At 38.9% G+C, this 13,163-nt stretch overlaps 1 protein-coding gene across 1 annotated transcript in view; it reads left to right on the top strand.

The window, feature by feature from the left end:
• Positions 1 to 13,163, top strand: part of LOC135198042 (checkpoint protein HUS1-like) — a gene marked incomplete in the record, with an annotated part of 273,156 nt that overhangs the window by 217,007 nt on the left and 42,986 nt on the right.

Raw genomic sequence — 13,163 nt, 5'->3', positions numbered from 1 at the left:
CTCGCTTACCTTTATTTAAGGTGTCGGTATGGTATCTGGGGTGAGTGAAACCACTACCATAGGTCCTCTGCCATTTAGTCTCTTCCTTTGTCAATTTCCCTTTCAAACTAGGCGCCATACCAGCACCATCTACCACCCACTACCGCTTCTATTAGCGCCTCGATAGCCATTCCTGAAAATAGCACCCAAGCTTGGGGCTATAGGGTGAGGAAGGAAGGGGTGGGTTCACTGGGCGACACAGGTCATTCGCCCAGAAATAGATTTTTCCTTTGTCAAAATCCCTTTTCTGGGCTAAACCTGTGTCGCTCCGTGAAATAGTAACAGAGAATTGTTCCCACAAGCTTGGATATACTCTCTATAAGACTACTGGAAGGGAGAAACTAACTCTAAGATAATTCTACCCTATTTAATAAATTGCTTAAATCTAAACAGATTTTAACTATCTTAAGTCTAGGTCCTTACTCCAGTAAGTATATACTATTACCGCAAATAATTATTGGTAAGGCCTGTGTGATTACTATGTCAAGAAGTAATTATATATTTTCATTTTACATGTATATGATTAGTAGTTAATTATAACCAGTACAAGAATGGTTCAATTATACAATCCAAGTGAAAAACCCTGAGATGAAGGCTAGAGACTAAGCGAGGCGGTTAGGAGAGAAAAAGGGCTAAAGAAGGACAAGGTCTTTACGACTAGGTATGTCAACATGACTAGGCTGTGTTAGGGGAAACAATATTCCCCCACTGCCACTGCTGAATTATTTAAGGGCTTCCAAGGATTTAAGGTAGTGGTGATTAAATACTTGAATTCCATCTTATATACTTCTTTAAGGTCATCAAAGTTCATGTGGTGGAAGTGACTTATTAAGGGAGCTACTGCTCGGACATCATGTCCATGTGGAATTGATTCTGGTTAGCCTATCTAAAATTATAGAATTGTTATTTTAATCACTTGAATGAGACTGTTCCACCATCTCTCGAATGAATAAAGGACCTGAAGTTTTATTCGAAGTTCTGTCTAAAATTGATCTCAAGTTCTGACTGGACATAGGGATAGATCCTGTGGAAGTGGGGCAATCTTCTAGGGGCCCAGCCTACTCTGAGGATCCTCATATTTAGCCAAGAATTCGATCTGGGGATACTAGAACTTCTCTGGATGGAAGAAAATCAATATGATTTTGTTCTAGCTAGCACAAGTTCTCGGAATCAATGAAATTATGAATCTGTTAATGTGGAACCAAGCTGGAGAAGCTCCTTGAAGCAGATTTGGTTGTGGTAATAACCCTAGCTGGTAGGTTCTTTCTAAACAGGGTCCTAAAGAACGTAACAGCCAGGTTCATATTCATCGTCATAACTATTGGGTCTTTTTAGGAAAAAGGCTAGCTTGTTACTGTAGAATCGTACTGCTTAGAAAAGGGAGTCGTAGGAACTAGGGGAGAGATTAGTCAGGACTGTCAAATCTCGTGACAATTGCTGAAAAGTTTCCGCATGGTTGCGGACCTCCCCGCAGACTTCCGTTGTCTGATTCTAAGCACAAGGTGTTAATAGGATCCATATTGGCATCTTCTTGTGCCGTGAAATTCATGAATTCCATAAATTAGGACCCTCCGAGTCCTTGAGGAAGCGTCCCCCGTGTTATACTAATCGTGCCAGTCTGGGGTTGGGGGTTCGTCTGAGGCGGAGTCCCAATTCCCCTAGTTACGGGTCACAATTGCTCGGGAGTCCGTTGGTGGTTAACAGCCCAATCCGTCCTTAGAAGGATGGGGGTTAGCCTAGAACTTGCCTTAGTAGATTTATTGGAGGGAAAAATTAAATCCTCTGCCAGATGTTCCAACCTATCTGGTATCCGTGGCCTGGGCCATGGGGTCCAGATTGAGGGCACATGAAATATTGTAATTTGTGGATGGATTCTGTGGCAATAATTCTACTAGGAGATCTGGATTCTGTTGGCTGATCCATCTAAATGACCTGTTGTCTAAGGACTATTCCGACTGTAGCTGAGTTGTCCTTGACATTGCATCTGCCACTAGGTTCTTGCTCCTGCCAAGTGAGTTGCTGACAGATGCCACTGTTTCTTGTTGTCAATGAAAAGATTGTTATCATGACCCGATTATGTGGCTTGGCTGAAAGCTGCTCTCTAAGGAGAGTTACTAAGAATAGAATGCGGTGGTCCCCCCGTATTCGCGGGGGATGCGTACCAGACCCCCCCGCGAATAGTTAGAATCCGCGAATGTTTGGAACCCCTATAAAAACGCTAAAAACAGCCTATTTTGTTAGTTAAAACTTAAGAAAAACCACTAAAAATGTTCATACTTGGTTTTTTTAATAGTTTTATCACAAAAAGTGTATTTTATGATGAAATTGATAACAAAAACCAGGAATTTGTGGATATTTCTCATAGAAAAATACCGCGAATGCGCGAATTTTCCACGAATGCGCGAATTTTCCGCGAATAATGCAGGGAAACGTTCCTGAGAGAAATCCACGAATGTGTGAGTCCGCGAATCCGGAGAACGCAAATACGGTGGGTCCACTGTACTGTCATGGCTTTCATATGGACCACTAAACTTGGTGGAGGGAACCATACCAGTGATGGTTTTGTCAGATTCTTGACTTCTGTCCATGGACGGAGTCTCTGTAAATTGTGCGGGATGTGGGAACACTGTCTCGCAATTCCCTGTCGCTCTACTCCGCCAAACCCGGAATATAGTCTTCCGTTGGCCTTTAGTAAGAGTCCCTGTTACTGACGCAAATTGGAGTGAACCTAGAACTCTTTCTGGTTCCTCCGGGATGCTTGTCTGCCTTGAGGAACTGTCTCGCAGCCTTGCTATTTCCTTTCTTTTTTCCCCGGTGGGATCGAAAGTTGTGTGATTTGGGGTCCTATTGTTTACTAAACACTGAAACCGTGGTGTCGGAGTGTGTAGGGATTCCTTGTGATTTGGAATCCTAAGAATTCCAGAAATTATCACTTATGGTTGCCTTGAGACATTCCTTGACGTTTATAGTTCAGATGAGCTAGTTGTCTGGGAGATTACTAGGCTTATACCTTGGGTTCTCAGTTATTGCACTACTGTTTCCGCTATCTTGTAAATATTCTGGGTGCTCTGATAAGCCCAAATAGCCATACTTGAAGGCGTAAGCCTGTTGCCTAGTCTGAAGCCTAGAAAAAGACGAAAGCCTAGGAAAAGGCGGAAGTGACTTGCTACCGGAACGGGATAGTAAGTATCTATAAGATTATAGGTATTGTGATGGCCCCACGGGGAGGTAAGGTCCGTATCTGCAAAAACAGTTAGCATATGGAACTTGTCGTATTGAATATATGAGTTTCAATGAAAGAAGTCTAATATTACCCTTTGTTCGATTGAATCTTCAAGGAATCGCTGGAGAAGCGTCCCTGAAATTCTAAATATTTGCACCTGTAATTACTTTCTTCTACAGAAAGTCTTAGGTGTCCTTTATCTCATCCGGCATTTGGATGTTGATAAATTTCGGTTGATGGAGGAGGGCCCTTCTCCCTACTCCACACCGACCTCTTGATACTATGCTGTTCGACCAAGTGCTGATTCCTAGCGGTTCTTGAATAAGCACCGCTTTCCTCCTACCTGAGGAGTCTCACTGGTTCGTCAAAAATTGGTTTTGCCGGCTTCCTGTGAAGTTTGTTCCTTGCTGGAAGTTCTTCCGCCTGCTCTACGGAAAGTTGCTCTGGCTCGGCTACCTCTTGTGAACCTGTTGTATCCGTGACATACACCTGGTTCTTATCGGAGGCCTTATGGCCGGGGAAGAGGTAAAGAAGCAGAGCTTTGGTGCTGCTGAGAGGGCTGTTTCTACAGCAGCACGGACTGTTGTGGCTGACCATTTGAGGTGGATGGTTGACCTAGCTGGCCTACTGGAACAGCTTGTATCAATGTTTGAGGTTACGTCGTCTAGGAAGACTAGAACCCCTTTGCTCCCTTCATGCCAGACCTAAGCTTTGATGAGTCTATTAGGTTCATGGTGAATAGACGCATCGGCCAAGACGTGCTTTCTGCAGTTCTTCCTGGCTATTGCAAGGTCATATACATCACACCGTAAGGTGTGAAGCAATGACTTGTCCGGATCTTGAACCGTGGTTCGTCCGTATAGACCGAGGTTGTCATTTCCGCTATAGTGGCGGAATTGATAGACCTAGTCAAGCGACTTCTGGCTTCATACTTCGCCTTTACCAGTGCTTCTGAGAGTCTGGGTAAAAGCTCGCTGAAGAGCGTAGTAGCACAATTTTAGTTCAATATGCCTACAAAGAAAGTCGCTGGGGCGTCTACCCCGCACTCCATTCCTCCTAGAGACCACGGATGGTAAATCCGTCTCTCTGATATAATGTATAGATTTGTCCATTGCTGTTGCCTGAAGTGTAATCTCTACTACTTTAGAGGTACACGGAATGGACGTGTCGTCTAGCACCACAAAAATCATGAAGGGATTATTGTGGCGTGTCAGTTTGGTATTTGTGCATTCCCAATCTGCCAGGGTTTGAACCCAGTCTGATTGAGCTTGGTGTTTGGGAAGATGACCATTTCCTTAGGCCTTTTGTCTTCACAGATCAGTGCGTTCTCAGTCAGACGTGCATAGCCTAAACAAGGAAATTGGAGACCCGGTGAAAGGAACTCTTAAGTCCTCTGTTGGCCGGGTTCCCTTCCCCGTCCTCAATCGTCAGCATGCCCTCTGAGAAGAGAGCATGCGCTGGTAGCCACCAAGGATTATTGATTTGAAGGGACACAATTGGATGTGTCTGGTACTGCCCGGAGTAGTTGTGGCTTTCTGGGTTGGGGGGCTCCTTACTTCGAGGTCTCCTAGATCTTCAGTCCTTCTACTAACGACTGAATAGGCTGACCTGACGTTTTCATGTTCCAGAACAACTTAGTTGTGATGTTATTTAGAATTGGGCTGAGTCAGGTTATCCCATTTCCTGCCTCAGCAAGCTGGAAAACATGTTGGGTTAAACCCGGGATCCTAGGATCTGAGTTTAGATACCTTTGTCTTCAATGCCTGCCTGTGTGTGGCAGATCTTGTCGTGTTCGTCACCAGTTTGGTGGCTGATGACGAACTAGAACGACTTTCCCAAATAGCCTTCAGTTTGTTAGGTTTAGTAAGGGACTTGTAATAGACCTATGAGTGACCATTTCAGCTTACCTTAGGGATTACCGACCCTGGCTTATCCCTCGAAGTCATAGGTCTCTTGGTAAACTCTAAAATGAAGAAGAAGAATGAGACAGGCTAAAAGGTAGTCCTTTTGCCCGTTTACCAAATGCTTCATATAGCCTACCTTCATCCTGGGTATTGGCCTTCATTGGTTCATGGTCCAGGTTGATTGCTGCGACCTCTCCAACGACTTATTATTCTAGCCCACTAGGTCCCCTGCCAGCACAGCCTGTTAATCTTCATGGAGCTTGGCAATGATCGGGGCTGCCAAATCTACTGGTGCCATTGCTGAGACTTCCGCATTTGGGTAGATAAGGGAACTTCTGAAAGAGATAGTTACTTTTAAAAAGTATCCTCTTTTAAAAGTATTCTAAACATTGCTAATTATCTCAATATCTCTCCAATTATTTACAATATCTCATTCAGTGAACTAATCATTCAATGAATTGGTACTTACCGTCTCGGTAGTGAAGTCCCAAAAGCAGATTGTAACAGACTTCACTCACAACTGGTTGCCAGACCGACAAGTCGTTCATTGGACCGCACAGCCTGTGTGAGTGCGGCATACTTCCTGTCTGCCCTGCTGCTGCAGGGTTGCAGTGCAGGTTGTCTTTTGAGAGCGTACCATCTGTAATTACAAAATGATACATAAGTACCTTTGTATGGACTCGCCGGATGTGTATCTGGCGGAGTATGTAATATTAGAATCGATACCAGAATATCACTACATGTAGGTCCGCTGGAGATCACTCTGGCGGGACCTGCATTCTGTATTGTAGTCGCCATAATAAATTGCGGCGGCATGCATTATGTAAGGTATTCATATTATCCTCTCCCGCCAGCTCCGACCCCGCTATGCATTCACCTCAAAGTCTTGTAATAATATATATATATATATTATATATTAACCCTTAAACGCCTAATGGAAGTATTTTACGTCGACATTTTTCGTCTCTTGGGTTCCGACCGGATGTAATTTACGTCGACATACAAAAGTTTTTTAAAAATTTCCTGAAAAATACTTAAGGCCTACCAGCCGAAAACTTTTGCAGGCGCCTTGGTGGATGCTGGGAGTTCACGGATCAAGGTGTTGTTTTGTTTACAGTTGTTACGCAGGTGCGCAAGCACGAATTTCTTTCTTATCGCTCTAAAAAGTATCAGTATTATATATGAAAATTTGTGCAATTTCATGTAGAATACAACAAAAAATACTCATGATTGTAGCTTTTATCAGTTTTGAAATATTTTATATACAGTGGGGCATCGCTTATTCATGGATTCAGTTAATCACGGGTTTTTTCTTGGACCGCTTCTCATGCTACATCGCTGGTATGAATCGCTGCATCACGGGTTTGTCGTGTTGCGTATGCGATGTTTTTCAGTAGGCTAACCCTCGGCCGTGGTCCGATAACTACCAACATACATTTAAAGACTCATATTATGATATTAACTGACAATAAAGGTAGTAAAACCATTCTCACCTAATATATTATTGTCCTATCTTCGAAATAAATAGCCTATTCAAGGTTTATGTACGACGTTCATTGGTAGGCTAAGCGTAGTTGCAGTGCGATAACCACCAACGTACACGAACAGATTCACATTATGATATTAACTGACAATAAAGGTAATAACACTATTCTTTCCTTCTATATTATAGTCATATCTTCATAATAAATAGCCTATTCAAAGAATAATTCCACATCACTGCACTCAACTTATCGTCGGAGTGGCCAGCCACAAAATGTAAGCATATAACTTTACGAAAATGGTTTATGTATACGGTTGCGTTCAAAGCGACATTTTTTGTTTGATAAACTTTTAGAAATTTTAATAGTAGTAGTAGTGTAATTACGGTAGTAATAACATTAAGGCTAAAATTAATTCGAACTTCATTATTATTTTGGCAGTATTCGTATATAACTTCTCTGAACAATGAAGTCATACAATCGCTATTTGTCATAGATTATCGTAAGTTGCTGTTTGTTATTGGCGACGAAGCGTAAACGAAATACGTAAAAGCATTTTTTACCTTATATATTATCGTCATATCTTCATAATAAAAAGGCTATTCGTGGAGTAATTCCATATCAGTGAAATCAACTTTTATCTATGCGAGGCCAGCCAGCTGACAAAATGTACGTACGTATATGAAAATCAAATTATGGTAGCGTTCACAGCTAGATTATCTTTCAAAATTTTTATAGTACTATTCATGCTACGTAGTAATAATGTTTGGAATATATGTAACATTCATTTTCATTACAAAATATCATCGTTATTTTGGTAGTGAATAATAGTTTGGAATTATCATACATACACTGCATTGTTATGGGTTTGTGGCAGTGATAAAACAACCAAAATAACGTTTTCCTTTAAATCAACGCATTTACTTTAATAAATTTTCACTTGTGTATCCTAAAAAAAAAAAATAATAGTTCAAGTAACAAATGTTCTTTTTACCGAGTAAAACAAAAAGTAAAAAATCCTTCGGTATTGTGCCTTAATCAACTGATTTGGAAATTATAGATGGTTAGTCTAGAACAGTTAAACATGTTGTATAAACCAAAATAATGCAAATGGCGGGGAACAAATCTTAACATTCCTCGAGAGATTAGAGAGATGAACCAAGGCCATCTAGGATGAACTCTCTCTCTCTCTCCTCTCAACTACTATACTCAAAGTGTTAACTTGAGTCTCTGAAACCAATAGGTATTAGCACACGCGCAACTGTATGTGTGTATGGGCATACTGTTAAAAAATGTGCTGTACCTACAGGTAATACCTACATCTTGGAAGATAAAACAAACAAAAATTTTGTTGTTGTTAGTCGCCGGGGATGTAAAGGGTGTGACCAGCAGACAGAAAGATTAACATTTTTCCAGAGATTAAAGAGCTGAATTTTGTTTTGAAGGTATGTCAACCGCGTTAGTAAATAGGTATCATCTTCTAAAGAAATTTTTTTTCTCTCTTCTTTTTGCGGAAGAATCTTCAAGCCATTTTGCATTCAAAGTAATGAGAAGGAATCATTCTATTCTTCATGAAATCAGTAAAATACTTACACTAATAAAAACTAAAACTACGTACGTACTGTATGCAAAACACACACATCATCGTTAGCTTCATGTGTGTAAACGTTCATTCTAAGAAATTACAGAGTAGTATAACTAACACCTGATTGGTTGATTGGTAGCCATGGAGATCTGTTATCCAATGACTGCCCTCTGCTTCTGTTCTATTTATAGACATATGCCATGGATGGCACTAGGTTTGAACATTACCATGTTCGTGATTTTCTGACTGCTGACGGCAAAAATTACTCAATAATTTTCTTTATACTATAATTATTCCTTCGTGAAAACAATAATATAATATGATCATTTTAACTTTAACGTATAGTGGTATGAAAAATACCAGTTTGTCTTAGCGATGCGTCATCAATATAGTGGTATGAAAATACCACATGGTGTTGTAGCGATACGTAATCACAAAGTACAAATCCTTTTCCCGGACCATCCTCAGAATTTTACGACTCTTCAACTTCAAGATCGATATGGTGAAATATATTATATAGTCATACTTATTGTTAAAATTCACAAGTTGAACTGCAAAACATTATTATATTTTGATTGTTGTGTACATATATTTTTTGTGTTTTACGGAATGTTTGTTTTGAAAATAATACCTATTAGTGAACATATGGTATTAATTGTCCCACTATTTTATTATAGGTGATCTTAATTATCTCACATTCATTTAACAGTATTATATTATTTATTTAAATAAACTGTAATTAATAAATAACAATAATGAAAAACATAAAGGGAAAAAATGTTTTTGCTGCAGTAGTGGTGTTTGTTTGATTATGCATCTGACCTCACATTTCCGAAATCTGAAAAATTCCAAAAACCGAAACATCGGAATGTGTGTGTACTGCACATTTTTTTAAACACGCACACAATGTCTACACATTTACTGATACCCGTTGGTGAAAGACTCAAATTACAGTACGTATTTATTCCTGAGAGAGAGAGAGAGAGAGAGAGAGAGAGAGAGAGAGAGAGAGAGAGAGCGAGAGCGAGAGAGAGAGAGAGAGAATGATTAAGGACTCCAAGGCGTGTTATTTTTATAATTATTTAATTATCTTGGGATTCTTTTTTTAATCTTGAGATTTTCCATTCAATTCTCGAGATTAATAAGAAAATTACCGTAACTTGACTAGCAGCAGCACACATCTGAATGACTCGGCCATTAGCAGGCTAAACCACCAACCTTATGAACTGACGCTCTCGGAAAAGGAACTTGAATGATACATGAGATACTTGACAAAATAACAATAATGAAAAACATAAAGGGTAAAAATGTTTTTGCTGCAGTAGTGGTGTTTGTTTGATTATGCATCTGACCTTACATTTGCAAAATCTGAAAAATTCCAAAAACCAAAACATCGGAATGTGTGTGTACTGCACATTTTTTTAAACACGCACACAATGTCTACACATTTACTGATACTCGTTGGTGAAAGACTCAAATTACAGTACGTATGTATTCCTGAGAGAGAGAGAGAGAGAGAGAATGATTAAGGACTCCAAGGCGTGTTATTTTTACAATTATTTTATTATCTGGGGATTCTTTTTTAATCTTGAGATTTTCTATTCAATTCTCGAGATTAATAAGAAAATTACCGTAACTTGACTAGCAGCAGCACACATCTGAATGACTCGGCCATTAGCAGGCTAAACCACCAACTTTATGAACTGACGCTCTCAGAAAAGGAACTCGAATGATACATGAGATACATGGCAAAACCACTGTTTATTGATGAAAATTTGGGGGTCGCATGATATGGGAGATTGCACGTTACTCGAGTATATACGATATGTGATTTTTTTTAGCCTTTTATGGAGCAAAATCTAGCAAGAAATTGCCATTCCCAGTTGGCAACACTGGCCTAACCACGTTTGTCCAAGTTTTGTTTGTTGTTGTTATGAAATGTGGTGTGCGGCGAGTTCTTTAAATTGTACCCATATAAACGAGTTAATTATGTGGCATTCAAAAGCCCTGATTCTTTTATTCTTATGGGAAAGACGCCTAAAGGTCAGATGAAGGTTTTTACGTGGAATATATTAACGTGTTGTGACGAAGGGAAGAGATGTTTCGCTGCATACTGCTGGTAGCATTATCGTTATTATTGCACTGCAAAATCATCGCCATCTTTTATCAACATAGATTGTTGGTGAGTACCCATATGATTTACATAATTTTGATAGTTCTCTTACCACTCATCCTCTCTTTCCTTGTAAAAAAAAGAGGTCCACCATGCGTATGTAGGCTTCTAGCTGTAATCCATAGGCTAGTAGGCTACATATGTACAGTAGTACATACTATACTACATTTATTTTTTAAGGCTAATTTTGTAAAATAACTTTAAAACTATCTTGAATTTAGTTTTAGGTGATAGTTGAAAACATATTTGGTGTTTGAACTAAAGTAGGCAGTTATAAACATTGGAATAGTGGTCTTGGGTGGGTTAACTATTGAAGTAGGCAGTTTTAAGCAACTTTTGAGGGGGGTATCAGGATAACACGGGTATTTACTTATCACGGGGGGTTCTGGGCCCTATTCCCCGCGGATAACGAGGCCACACTGTACATAACATTAAGTGCCAAAATTTCAACCTTCGGTCAACTTTGACTCTACCGAAATGGTAAAAAAATGCAATTGTAAGCTAAAACTTATATTCTAGTAATATTCAATCAATTACCTTCATTTTGCAACGTATTGGAAGTCTCTAGCGCAATATTTTGATTTATGGTGAATTTATGAAAAAAAAACTTTTTCCTTACGTCCGCGCGGTAACACTACCGAAAAAATCTCACGTGCGATTGTTGTAATGTTTGCACCATTTTAAAGTAGCCGTTACATAAAATTTTATCTATGGAAATGTGCGCAATTTCATTCACAATACAACTAAAAACAACCCATGGTTGTAGTTTTTATCAGTTTTGAAATATTTTCATATAAATAACGATGTGCCAAAATTTCAACCTTTGGTCAACTTTGACTATACCGAAATGGTCGAAAAACGCAATTGTAAGCTAAAACTCTTATATTCTAGTAATATTCAATCATTTACCTTACTTTTGCAACAAATTTGAAGTCTCTAGTACAATATTTAGATTTATGGTGAATTTATGAAAAAAAAATAAAAATTTCCATATGTCCGCGCGGTAACTCTTCGGAAAAATCATATGTGCAATTGGCCGTAATGTTTACACCATTTTAAATTAGCCTTTACATAAAGTTTTTTATATGAAAATGTGCGCAATTTTATGTAGAATACAACAATAAATAATTGAAGGTTGTAGCTTTTCTCATTTTCGAAATATTTGCATATAAATCACGATAAATAGAAAAAAAAACCATGTTCGGTCAACTTTGACTCTACCGAAATGGTAGAAAAACACAATTGTAAGGTAAAACTCTTACAGTCTAGTAATATTCAGTCACTTATCTTCATTTTGAAACCAATTTGAAGTCTCTGGCACAATATTTAGATTTATGGTGAATTTAAAAAAAAACTTTCCTTCCCTCAGCGCGCAGATTCTCCGCCGCAAATCTCCAAAATGAGTAACGTCGCATTATCATAATATTTGCTCCATTTCATATTAGGCGTTTCATAGAGTTTTATATATGAAAATGTGCGCAATTTTATGTAGAATACAAAAAAAATTGAAAGTTGTAGCTTTTCTCATTTTTGAAATATTTGCATATAAAAAAAAAATATATATATAAAAATTTGACATTCAGTCAACCTTAACTCGTCCGAAATGGTTGAAAACTGCAATTGTAAGCTAAACACTTACAGTATAGTAATATTCAATCATTTATCTTCATTTTGAAACAAATTGGAAGTCTCTAGAACAATATTTAGATTTATGGTGAATTTTTGAAAAAAATTTTTACGTCTGCACGTTACGAATTCATGCATCATTTTGTGATGATATTTTCTGCGTTCCTTTGATCGTTTTACTATGTGTTATATACCAAAATGATTGCAATTTAGTGTACAATACAAAAAAAAAAAATTAACTCGGTAGCTTTAACCGTTTTGCTCATAGCTCGATTTGAATACAATTATACATATATGAAATTTTGTTTTTGCGCTATCATATATGGCATTATTTATATATGATAATGATATTTTTTTCATTTCTGATGGTTGCATAGTAAACTTCAGGCAATGACAAAAAAGGAGCCAAAAATGAACTCTTAATCTTGAAAAATAAGCGCGCTGTGATTTTTTGAAAAAAAAAAAAAAAAAATTTCCACTTCGGCGCTCACCCCGAGACCCCCTCGGCATACTGGAGACGATTTTTATTATACCCCTAGGCGTTAAAGGGTTAAGCTTAATAGCAACGAAACCGGGGAAAGTTAGACTTGGCCCGAATCCGTCGGCATCGTAGAGGTTTTCTTAGTAACTAAGAATGCCTCTGCTGGCTCCTGGCCACCGTCACCGGGGTGGGGTGCCAAGGTAAAATGAAAGTGGGAGAGAGAGGCTAGGTAAGGATAAAGAAATGCCTCGATTCTAGGTTATCTGCGGGGTCGACTACCCAGCGTAGTACGTACACCGATCGAAAACATAAAGCATATTTTAAAACAATTAAAATAAAGTAACTAAATGAATTTTTAACCGGAGCACAGAATCCTATGCTCCTTCCTGTCCCAGTTCTCTTTCAACACTATCTCTCTATCTCCCGGGTCTAGCTAAGGAATCAAAACGGGAATAGGTAAAACCTAGGCCTGAATCCGATCGTAAGGGAGATCGTGTTGTTATATGCATAACTGAATGATCTCCTCTGTATCCCAGGCCCGCCGAGGCAGAAGGATAGATAATGTATGGAGGACTGAGGATAGGAAAGGCAAAATTCCCCTACCGGACCCAGTTCCCTTTCAATGCTATCTCTCTATCCCCCGGGTCCAGC

Source organism: Macrobrachium nipponense, chromosome 21 (assembly GCF_015104395.2).
Source record: "Macrobrachium nipponense isolate FS-2020 chromosome 21, ASM1510439v2, whole genome shotgun sequence".
NCBI classification, from domain to species: Eukaryota; Metazoa; Arthropoda; class Malacostraca; order Decapoda; family Palaemonidae; genus Macrobrachium; species Macrobrachium nipponense.
Note: the sequence above shows the minus strand (reverse complement) of the source record. Positions and strands in the feature narration are given on the sequence as shown.